The sequence below is a fragment of the Leptodactylus fuscus genome, chromosome 5, assembly GCF_031893055.1.
Source record: "Leptodactylus fuscus isolate aLepFus1 chromosome 5, aLepFus1.hap2, whole genome shotgun sequence".
Lineage (NCBI taxonomy): Eukaryota > Metazoa > Chordata > Amphibia > Anura > Leptodactylidae > Leptodactylus > Leptodactylus fuscus.
The window spans coordinates 8,390,729-8,403,227 of record NC_134269.1 but is presented as its reverse complement, the minus strand read 5'-3'; the positions used below and the strand labels follow the sequence as shown (position 1 = coordinate 8,403,227).

The 12,499-nt window shown below is 39.8% G+C and overlaps 1 pseudogene; it reads right to left on the bottom strand.

The window, feature by feature from the left end:
- Positions 1–12,499, bottom strand: part of LOC142204380 (NACHT, LRR and PYD domains-containing protein 12-like) — a 997,553-nt pseudogene that overhangs the window by 968,437 nt on the left and 16,617 nt on the right.

Here is a 12,499-nt window from a genome sequence, read left to right as displayed (position 1 = left end):
TATAACATTGCTGATGCTACAGTCATCCCTGCTGACAAATTTGGTGGCTTCTTTAAGGGGCTTGAGAAGCTGGCACACTTCCCTCATGGGCCTCCAGTGACATATTTTGAAGAAACGTGTTGTCCCTATTGTCTGCTGTATGCAATAATAATTAACTGCCTCCTAATAATAATTCACTATGTTTTTTGATAGATTCCAAGGAGTCCTAAGAGTGTTCTATACTATGTTTTAAGACAATTTAAGGTGTGGTTTGTACCAAACTTGCTTGTCTGAAGCAAAACACAATTTGAGAGATTTGCCCATCTATACTAAATGGCTCAACTAAAAAGAAGGGAGAATTTTTGTTTTATTTAGGGTTTCCTATTATTTGGGGTCTATTTGTATTTTATGGGAATGGAATATATATGGAGCTATTCGCTTCATAAAGGTGACTCATGTCACATGACACATGTCTCCTCCTGTACACATCTCTTATACTCACTGTAATTCCTGTATATTGCAGTCTCGACTGGACAGAGCGGCCATCAAGTCACTGAGGTGAGGACCAAACAGATCATTACCAGACAGGTCAAGTATCTTCAGGGACCGGTTATTCCTTATTACAGATGCCAGATGGATGCAGGAAGAGTCTAGTAGATTATTATCAACCAAACTGTAAGAATAAGAAGATGAGATGTGAGTGATGTGTACACAGAGCATTAGTACTTTTCAGGAAGTGAACTCCCATCCGTTGGTCACATTGCCATGCTACAGCTTAGTCCCATTCATTTTAATTGAGCTGTAGCATTGTAGTATGACCAATAGATGTGAGGTATAAGAAATCAGCCATGTTTTCTAATCCTGCCCAACCCCTTTAAATGTAATCATTCAGCATGCCAACACATCTAAATCCATTTTCCAGAAATACAAAATCTTATACTATAGTGCTGACTTTACGGCATGTCATAAATCAGTGATCACTGCAGGACATGGAATCTACAATAGTCCTAAGGTTTGATCAAGGAACTTGTATTCCCCATCATCAGCTGCTAAGAACTCTATGAGGCCCCCGGCATAGGACATTACCTGCTGGATTACTCATTACCCATCCCTGATCCTGTCCTACTTTTAGGCCTCCAGGGGGCACTGAATATTGTCACTATTTGACATTCTGGTGTAGACCAGTAGGTAGAGGCCTAAAGTACCATTTTTTGGGGCCCTTAAACTATGGGGGCCTGTAAATGGGGCATTTACAGGTCCCCATACAGTAAGGGCTCCAGTAACAGGCCCCAAACAGTAACATGGCCCTTATGATATAGGGGCCTGTAACAGAGGCCCTGCTGTAAGAGAGGTCTGTAATGATGACAGTATACTGTTAATAAAGGAGGCAATATATTATATGTTTACCAAAAAAATTGCAATATACCATGGGGAAGTCAGTAAAGGGCCTGTTGTACCACGTACCATGTGTGGGCCAGTAAAGGGTGTGTTCTATTGTGTTACGACCAGTAAAGGGGACGTTTCACTGTATGATGGCTAGTAAAGGGCCCATGGTACCATGTGAGAGCCAGTAAAGGGGGCATTAACCACAACATTGCCATACATGGCTTTTAAGGCCCACTGGGTCAATGTTTTGAGTGGCAGCAGCCACAGTCACAAAATGCAACAAGGCCAGGTGCAACACAATGTGCAGTTCAAACCAATGTGTAGGTCTAGTTCAAACACCATGCAGAGCTCGTCTACTTTGTATACATTCATTTGATCTCTTTTTAGATCATTTCCTGCCACCATCTTCCCCTAGATCAGAAAAGCCACATAGCATGCTGCTGCTCTGCTGTATTTTGCAGCAAGTATCCTGCTTGATGGCTGATATCCAAATACAACTGGGCAACATTGCCAGTGACTATGACACCAGTATTTTTGCGGTACAGCAGTTGGGTCGAATAGCACATTGTCGCTGTATGGCACAATTGCAGAATCCAGTGGTCGTTTTATTTTTGGATTTGCCCATTTGTAGCTGATGAGGAGCCTTACAGCAGGATACTTTCTAATGTGTTTAGGTGTTTATTTTTTCTCATGCCAATGGGGCGACTGCCCTCGGTTTTGTAGATCTCTGCAAAAATGTGAATCATTCAGCCACTGATCGCAGGCATTAATTCCCACATGTCTCCTCCTGTATACATCTCTTATACTCACTGTAATTCCTCTATCCTGCAGGCTGGACTGGACAGAGCGGCCATCAAGTGTCTGAAGTGAGGACCAGACAGATCATTACCAGACAGGACAAGGATCTTCAGGGACTGGTTATTACTTATTACAGAGGCCAACTGGATGCAGGAAGTGTCTGGTAGATTATTATAAGCCAAACTGTAAGAAAAAGAAGATGAGATGTGAGTGATGTGTACACAGAGCATTAGTATAACATCTGTAGATTGTGAATGTGAAAAAATGTCTACACTATGTATTATAGATAGGTTCCTGGAGCCCTAAGAGTATTCTACACTATGTTTTATAGATAGGTTCCTGGAGCCCTAAGAGTATTCTACACTATGTTTTATAGATAGGTTCCTAGGAGTCCTAAGAGTATTCTACACTATGTTTTATAGATAGGTCTCTAGGAGCCTTGGCAGTGTTCTACACTATGTTTTATACTGTAGATAGGTTCCTAGGAGGTGTAAGGGCAGTCAGACATTATAAGAGACATCACATATGAAGGTGCAGTCGCCAGTTTATCTCATAGACATAATAATGGTGCGGAGGAGCATAAAATATAGGGGCTACTCGTACCCTGAAGAAGCAGGGGCGAAACGGTCCGTCGGGGCTCAGAGTGGAGGTCGCAGCTGGTGAGCAGTGATTCATGTATATGCTCCACATTTTGTCCTATGTAGGTTGGCTTATGTAATACTGGCATGTGTGTGTAACTTTACATTGGTTCTGTTACCTTATATGCTCTTACTATATCGTGGTGATATGGGTATGATCTTTGCAATGCTACAGATATATTTTTTCAATTAAGTGCCCTGATCTTGTGATACTGTGGGCAATAGGAGCCTATTTCCATTTATATATACTAAATACTGGGCTTCTCTATACACACATTTATTGTGGCTGTTCTCATCCCCTACACCACTAGCAGATTATACACCTGCTGGAGCTGCTCAGTCCAGTGCGACCTCCACTCTTGTTGTGTGTTTTTAAATGTTTTTATGTGTTTGTTTTCCTGATACCAATATTTTTTACAATTAAAAACATTTTTGTAGTAATAAATTTAGATTTAAAATCAAAAGAATTCTTTGTGTTATTTATACATTGATACTTAGTTGGTGCTTTGAGTTTTTGCGGGTATCTTTGTTTTTTTATCTAGTATTGAGATTGCTTTGGGTTTGACCAAAATGCTCTTATACCTTTGTGTGTGTTTTACTGGTCGCAATAAAGCTACGTATTTGCCAAAAAATTTGGGAGTAAGCGCGGAGCCTTTTTTGTTGGTCCTTGGCAGCAGGGATCACTCATGGAGGCCTGAGCTCCCAGTGTCAGGTAGTGGTCGTGTCTTGGCAAGCAACCCAACCAATTCACCCCAAGTCATATCAGGCAAAATTTGTCAGACACAATCCTTAGTTGGCATGGTCTGGGAGCAGGCCTTGTATCCTCACATGTCCTCCACCTTCCTCTGTCCTTTTCTGCTCTCTTAGCTATGGAATTACTCTATGCTGTGGGAGCAGAGTCACTATTCAGTGAAGAAGACCTACTACAAGGCAGACAGCAGCTAGTGCCCAGTGAAGATGAGGAGGAAACATCTGTCGCTTCCTCCAGTGATGAGGAGAGTGGGGTGGCAGCCGGTGTTGCGAGCAGATAGGCTCCTTCCTCAGAGACTGTTGAGGAGGACATCAGTGACCTGCAGACATTAGTGGATGACAATGTAGCTGATCGCAATTGGGAGCCGGGTGGCAAAGCTTCTTCATTGTCATCAAGAGAAGAGGGTGCCAGCATAAACATAAGGCAGTGGCGGAGTCAGCAGGGTGGCAGCAGTGGGAGGTCGGGAGCCAAACGTGCCCTGGTTAACAGCCTACCTACCCGGAAAGCAGTAGTGCAGGATTTACAAAAAAAGTAGTGGTAGCAGTCAGTTAGTGCAGAGTTTTGGGGGTAAAATCACCTACTTGGTGGTGTGGCAGTTTTTTTTTAACCAACTGGGGGAGTTGAACATGATCATATATTCAATTTGTGGGCTGAAGGTGAAGCGTGACCAGGGTGCCAAAATGACTGGTGATTTTAGAATTGGGTCAGAACTTCAAATATGCCCTTGTCTGTTTCTCCACTAATAAACACTTGTAAATAAGCATTAAAATAGCCACTAACTGCAGAGATTAGTGGCTAAGCATTCTTGATTTTTGCCACAACTGTATCGAGAAATGGCCTGTAATTGTATACTCGGAACACAATGGCTAATAAGCCCCTAATTTCTTTGCCCACTATTAAAAACCTTAAAAAGGTGTGAGAACAGATGAGTGCAGGTTGTTTTAATGCACTGTAAAAGGCTTGCTGTGTTCCAACTTGTACACACAGGTGTGAGTAATGAGCAGCAGTATACTCTGAACAATAATGAGCCCCTAATTTTTTTTGTCCCCTATTGAACGCTTTTAAAAAGGCGTGAGAACAGGTGAGTGCAGATATTAGTGGATGATAATTCACTGTTTTTGCTGTAAAAGGCTTGTTGTGTTACACCGTGAACACATAGATATGAGTAATGAGCTGCATTATAGCGGCATTGAGTGCTGCAATGTGTATTACGATTCTTGTTGTTAATGACACTGCTACCACTACAAATTCTTCTTTGATGTACTCCATATACTTTCCCTTCAATAGCAATCCTCTTTCCCTGAACTTGTGTTTGTTTTCTATCACTGTCCCGAGCTCCTGCTGATGTCTGTCCCTGCTGTAAGAGTGATGTGAAATGACTACCTAAAATGTCCGCTGGTTATTATAAAGCTGTGACATTACCGGGGCGGCTGATGATTAGTTGCACTATTGGCATTATGGATGATCCTCTGTTACCAGAGTTCCTTGTCCCTTGTCCTAACATGTGCAGCGGCTATTTTAGTAAAAATTTCAAAGCATTGAAGCATGAAGAAATCCAGATTCTAGGTGAATTGAAGATTTCCTGAAATTCAGATTGAATTTTACTTCTACAGAATCATGTTGCTCATGCCTAGTAGAGACATCACATATGGTGCACATAGATATAACAATGTTGCAGAGCATAAAATAGAATAAAATCCATGTATAACTTGTCCCCACATGTCTCCTCCTGTACACATCTCTTATACTCACCGTAATTCCTCTATCCTGCAGGCTGGACTGGACAGAGCGGCCATCAAATCACTGAAGTGAGGACCAGACAGATCATTACCAGACAGGTTAAGTCTCTTCAGGGACTGGTTATTCCTTATTCCAGATGCCAACTGGGTTCAGGAAGTGTCTGGTAGATCATTATAGGACAAACTGTAAGAATAAGAAGATGAGATGTGAGTGATGTGTACACAGAGCATTAGTATAACATCTGTACATTGTGAATGTGGAGAGAAAATGTCCTCGGATGTTACTACAATCCAGAAATGTCACCACTAGAGATAGGCAAATCATATTGTAACAAATCAGATTCAACCTGAATTTTTCAAATTGTTCAGTTTTTAACTAATCCATAAAAAATGGCTACACTAAGCGAGAATGGCCACTGATACATGTTTGACCAGGAAATACAGAAAATAAACGTATGAAATAACTTAGATACTGTCTGTGACATTGTAGCAACATCTGATAGCCTCTCAGCTGATGCTACTCCTAAATAGCAACCACCACTGGGGAAGAAAAGTCCTACAACCTGGTCCATCACATTCCACTATAGCATACAGACAAACATCTTTTCCTAGTAAAGTTCAATATGTAAAAGTGAATGACAGTGCAGTGTATGGGAAAACTCAGAGTTTGTATCCTCTGCTTACTATCCGTTTTTCCATAGACACACATCTCACATTCACTTTCACATAACTTCAGCTGCGTTTGCCTTAGAGAGCTAGAAATTCAATAGATAGGTTCCTAGGAGTCCTAAGAATATTGTACATTATGCTTTACAGATAGGTTTCTAGGAGATAAAATAGAATATAATCCATGTATAACTTGTACCCACATGTCTCCTCCTGTACACATCTCTTATACTCACTGTAATTCCTCTATCCTGCAGGCTGGACCGGACAAAGCGGCCATCAAATCACTGAAGTGAGGACCAGACAGGTGGTTTTTAGACAGATCAAGTATCTTCAGGGACTGGTTATTCCTTATTCCAAATGACAACTGGATGCAGGAAGTGTTTGATAGATAATTCCTAACCAAACTGTAAGAATAAGAAGATGAGATGTGAGTGATGTGTACACAGAGCATTAGTATAACATCTGGTGATTGGGAATGTGGAGAGAAAATGTCCCTGGATGTTACTACAATCCAGAAATATCACCACTAAGAGGCGCCTCTTGTGTTTGTTCGATGTCTGAAATGCTGACAGATATGCAATATGTCCACTGACACCAAATTCCTATTCTAAAAATACAGAATTCATGAATAAAATCTTCACTTCAGGTCATAAACCAGTGAGAAGTTTATTCTACACTATGTTATATAGATAGGTTCCTAGGAGCCCTTAGAGTATTCTACACTGTGTTTTATAGATAGGTTACTAGGAGTCCTAAGAGTATTCTACACTATGTTTTATAGATAGGTCCCTAGGAGCCCTAAGAGTATTCTACACTATGTTTTATAGATAGGTCCCTAGGAGCCCTAAGAGTATTCTACACTATGTTTTATAGATAGGTACCTAGGACCCCTAAGAGTATTCTACACTATGTTTTATAGATAGGTACCTAGGAGCCCTAAGAGTGTTCTACACCATGTTTTATAGATAGGTCCCTAGGAGCCCTAAGAGTATTCTACACTATGTTTTATAGATAGGTTCCTAGGAGCCCTAAGAGTATTCTACACTATGTTTTATAGATAGATTCCTAGGAGCCATAAGAGTATTCTACACTATGTTTTATAGATAGGATCCTAGGAGTACTAAGAGTATTCTACACAATGTAATATAGATAGGTTCCTAGGAGTCCTAAGAGTATTCTACACTATGTTTTATAGATAGGATCCTAGGAGCTCTAAGAATATCCTACACTATGTTTTATAGATGGGATCCTAGGAGTCCTAAGAGTATTCTACACTATGGTATATGGATAGGTTCCTAGGAGCCCTAAGAGTATTCTACACTATGTTTTATAGATAGGATCCTAGGAGTCCTAAGAGTATTCTACACTATGTTTTATAGATAGGGTCCTAGGAGCCCTAAGAGTGTTCTACACTATGTTTTATAGATAGGTTCCTAGGAGCCCTAAGAGTATTCTACACTATGTTTTATAGATAGGATCCTAGGAGTACTAAGAGTATTCTACACTATGTATTATAGATAGGTTCCTAGGATCCCTGACAGTGTTCTACACTATGTTTTATAGATAGGTTCCTAGGAGCTCTAAGAGTATCCTACACTATGTTTTATAGATAGGATCCTAGGAGTCCTAAGAGTATTCTACACTATGGTATATGGATAGGTTCCTAGGAGCCCTAAGAGTGTTCTACACTATGTTTTATAGATAGGTTCCTAGGAGCCCTGACAGTGTTCTACACTATGTATTATAGATAGGTTCCTAGGAGCCCTAAGAGTATTCTACACTATGTTTTACAGATAGGTCCCTAGGAGCCCTGACAGTATTCTACACTATGTATTATAGATAGGTTCCTAGGGGCCCTAAGAGTATTCTACACTATGTTTTATAGATAGGGTCCTAGGAGCCCTAAGAGTGTTCTGCACTATGTTTTATAGATAGGTTCCTAGGAGCCCTAAGAGTATTCTACACTATGTTTTATAGATAGGTTACTAGGAGTCCTAAGAGTATTCTACACTATGTTTTATAGATAGGTCCCTAGGAGCCCTAAGAGTATTCTACACTGTTTTATAGATAGGTACCTAGGAGCCCTAAGAGTATTCTACACTATGTTTTATAGATAGGTACCTAGGAGTACTAAGAGTATTCTACACAATGTATTATAGATAGGTACCTAGGAGTACTAAGAGTATTCTACACAATGTATTATAGATAGGTACCTAGGAGCCCTGACAGTGTTCTACACTATGTTTTATAGATAGGATCCTAGGAGTACTAAGAGTATTCTACACAATGTATTATAGATAGGTTCCTAGGAGCCCTGACAGTGTTCTACACTATGTTTTATAGATAGGTTCCTAGGAGCTCTAAGAGTATCCTACACTATGTTTTATAGATAGGATCCTAGGAGTCCTAAGAGTATTCTACACTATGGTATATGGATAGGTTCCTAGGAGCCCTAAGAGTGTTCTACACTATGTTTTATAGATAGGATCCTAGGAGTCCTAAGAGTATTCTACACTATGTTTTATAGATAGGTTCCTAGGAGCCCTAAGAGTATTCTACACTATGTTTTATAGATAGGTCCCTAGGAGCCCTAAGAGTATTCTACACTATGTTTTATAGATAGGTTCCTAGGAGCCATAAGAGTATTCTACACTATGTTTTATAGATAGGATCCTAGGAGTACTAAGAGTATTCTACACTATATATTATAGATAGGTTCCTAGGATCCCTGACAGTGTTCTACACTATGTTTTATAGATAGGTTCCTAGGAGCTCTAAGAGTATCCTACACTATGTTTTATAGATAGGATCCTAGGAGTCCTAAGAGTATTCTACACTATGTTTTATAGATAGGTTCCTGGGAGCCCTAAGAGAATTCTACACTATGTTTTACAGATAGGTCCCTAGGAGCCCTGACAGTATTCTACACTATGTATTATAGATAGGTTCCTAGGGGCCCTATAAGTATTCTACACTATGTTTTATAGATAGGTTCCTGGGAGCCCTAAGAGAATTCTACACTATGTTTTACAGATAGGTCCCTAGGAGCCCTGACAGTATTCTACACTATGTATTATAGATAGGTTCCTAGGAGCCCTAAGAGTATTCTACACTATGTTTTATAGATAGGTCCCTAGGAGCCCTAAGAGTATTCTACACTATGTTTTATAGATAGGTTCCTAGGAGTCCTAAGAGTATTCTACACTATGTTTTATAGATAGGTTCCTAGGAGCCCTAAGAGTATTCTACACTATGTTTTATAGATAGGTTCCTAGGAGTCCTAAGAGTATTCTACACTATGTTTTATAGATAGGTTCCTAGGAGCCCTAAGAGTATTCTACACTATGTTTTATAGATAGGTTCCTAGGAGTCCTAAGAGTATTCTACACTATGTTTTATAGATAGGTTCCTAGGAGCCCTAAGAGAATTCTACACTATGTATTATAGATAGGTTCCTAGGAGCCCTGACAGTGTTCTACACTATGTATTATAGATAGGTTCCTAGGAGCCCTAAGAGTATTCTACACTATGTTTTACAGATAGGTCCCTAGGAGCCCTGACAGTATTCTACACTATGTATTATAGATAGGTTCCTAGGGGCCCTAAGAGTATTCTACACTATGTTTTATAGATAGGGTCCTAGGAGCCCTAAGAGTGTTCTACACTATGTTTTTATAGATAGGTTCCTAGGAGCCCTAAGAGTATTCTACACTATGTTTTATAGATAGGTCCCTAGGAGCCCTAAGAGTATTCTACACTATGTTTTATAGATAGGTCCCTAGGAGCCCTAAGAGTATTCTACGCTATGTTTTATAGATAAGTCCCTAGGAGCCCTAAGAGTATTCTACACTATGTTTTATAGATAGGTTCCTAGGAGTCCTAAGAGTATTCTACACTATGGTATATGGATAGGTTCCTAGGAGCCCTAAGAGTATTCTACACTATGTTTTATAGATAGGTTCCTAGGAGCCCTGACAGTGTTCTACACTATGTATTATAGATAGGTTCCTAGGAGCCCTAAGAGTATTCTACACTATGTTTTACAGATAGGTCCCTAGGAGCCCTGACAGTATTCTACACTGTGTATTATAGATAGGTTCCTAGGGGACCTAAGAGTATTCTACACTATGTTTTATAGATAGGGTCCTAGGAGCCCTAAGAGTGTTCTACACTATGTTTTATAGATAGGTTCCTAGAAACCATAAGAGTATTCTACACTATGTTTTATAGATAGGATCCTAGGAGTACTAAGAGTATTCTACACTATGTATTATAGATAGGTTCCTAGGATCCCTGACAGTGTTCTACACTATGTTTTATAGATAGGTTCCTAGGAGCTCTAAGAGTATCCTACACTATGTTTTATAGATAGGATCCTAGGAGTCCTAAGAGTATTCTACACTATGGTATATGGATAGGTTCCTAGGAGCCCTAAGAGTATTCTACACTATGTTTTATTGATAGGTTCCTAGGAGCTCTGAGAGTATTCTACACTATGTTTTATAGATAGGTTCCTAGGAGCCCTAAGAGTATTCTACACTATGTTTTATAGATAGGTCCCTAGGAGCCCTAAGAGTATTCTACGCTATGTTTTATAGATAAGTCCCTAGGAGCCCTAAGAGTATTCTACACTATGTTTTATAGATAGGTTCCTAGGAGTCCTAAGAGTATTCTACACTATGGTATATGGATAGGTTCCTAGGAGCCCTAAGAGTATTCTACACTATGTTTTATAGATAGGTTCCTAGGAGCCCTGACAGTGTTCTACACTATGTATTATAGATAGGTTACTAGGAGCCCTAAGAGTATTCTACACTATGTTTTACAGATAGGTCCCTAGGAGCCCTGACAGTATTCTACACTATGTATTATAGATAGGTTCCTAGGGGACCTAAGAGTATTCTACACTATGTTTTATAGATAGGGTCCTAGGAGCCCTAAGAGTGTTCTACACTATGTTTTATAGATAAGTTCCTAGAAGCCATAAGAGTATTCTACACTATGTTTTATAGATAGGATCCTAGGAGTACTAAGAGTATTCTACACTATGCATTATAGATAGGTTCCTAGGATCCCTGACAGTGTTCTACACTATGTTTTATAGATAGGTTCCTAGGAGCTCTAAGAGTATCCTACACTATGTTTTATAGATAGGATCCTAGGAGTCCTAAGAGTATTCTACACTATGGTATATGGATAGGTTCCTAGGAGCCCTAAGAGTATTCTACACTATGTTTTATTGATAGGTTCCTAGGAGCTCTGAGAGTATTCTACACTATGTTTTATAGATAGGTTCCTAGGAGTCCTAAGAGTATTCTACACTATGTTTTATAGATAGGTTCCTAGGAGCCCTAAGAGTATTCTACACTATGTTTTATAGATAGGTTCCTAGGAGTCCTAAGAGTATTCTACACTATGTTTTATAGATAGGGTCCTAGGAGCCCTAAGAGTGTTCTACACTATGTTTTATAGATAGGTTCCTAGGAGCCCTAAGAGTATTCTACACTATGTTTTATAGATAGGGTCCTAGGAGCCCTAAGAGTGTTCTACACTATGTTTTATAGATAGGTTCCTAGGAGCCCTAAGAGTATTCTACACTATGTTTTATAGATAGGTTCCTAGGAGCCCTAAGAGTATTCTACACTATGTTTTATAGATAGGTTCCTAGGAGCCCTGACAGTGTTCTACACTATGTATTATAGATAGGTTCCTAGGAGCCCTAAGAGTATTCTACACTATGTTTTACAGATAGGTCCCTAGGAGCCCTGACAGTATTCTACACTATGTATTATAGATAGGTTCCTAGGAGCCATAAGAGTATTCTACACTATGTTTTATAGATAGGATCCTAGGAGTACTAAGAGTATTCTACACTATGTTTTATAGATAGGCTCCTAGGAGCCCTAAGAGTGTTCTACACTATGTATTATAGATAGGTTCCTAGGAGTCCTAAGAGTATTCTACACTATGTTTTATAGATAGGATCCTAGGAGTACTAAGAGTATTCTACACTATGTTTTATAGATAGGTTCCTAGGAGCCCTAGGAGTATTCTACACTATGTTTTATAGATAGGTTCCTAGGAGCCCTAGGAGTATTCTACACTATGTTTTATAGATAGGTTCCTAGGAGCCCTAAGAGTGTTCTACTGTATGTTTTGTACATAGTGGGAGAATGTTAATGTCTTGTCCACTGACCTGAATTGCTGCTCCAACTATTGAGGATGGTGTTCCCCTTTCCCCACATGGACATTTGGAAAAAGAGGCCCACGTGGCCATCAAGTGGGGACAACTTTCATCAAGAAATATTGAGAGCTAGGTACTCTCTATGGATACTGTGCCCTGCCATTAGTTGGTGACACATGGTGGATTCCATTTAGTGGCGCAGCACTGACTGCATCTTCACTTCTATCATTTTATAATATAGGTGACACATTTCACCCTATAAATGTCTCCAATGTGTTTTCATGTGATGCGGCTCATCACCGGTCTGTGAAAAGATGCCATATACAATAGTCGAATAGCAATACTAATAGTGCTA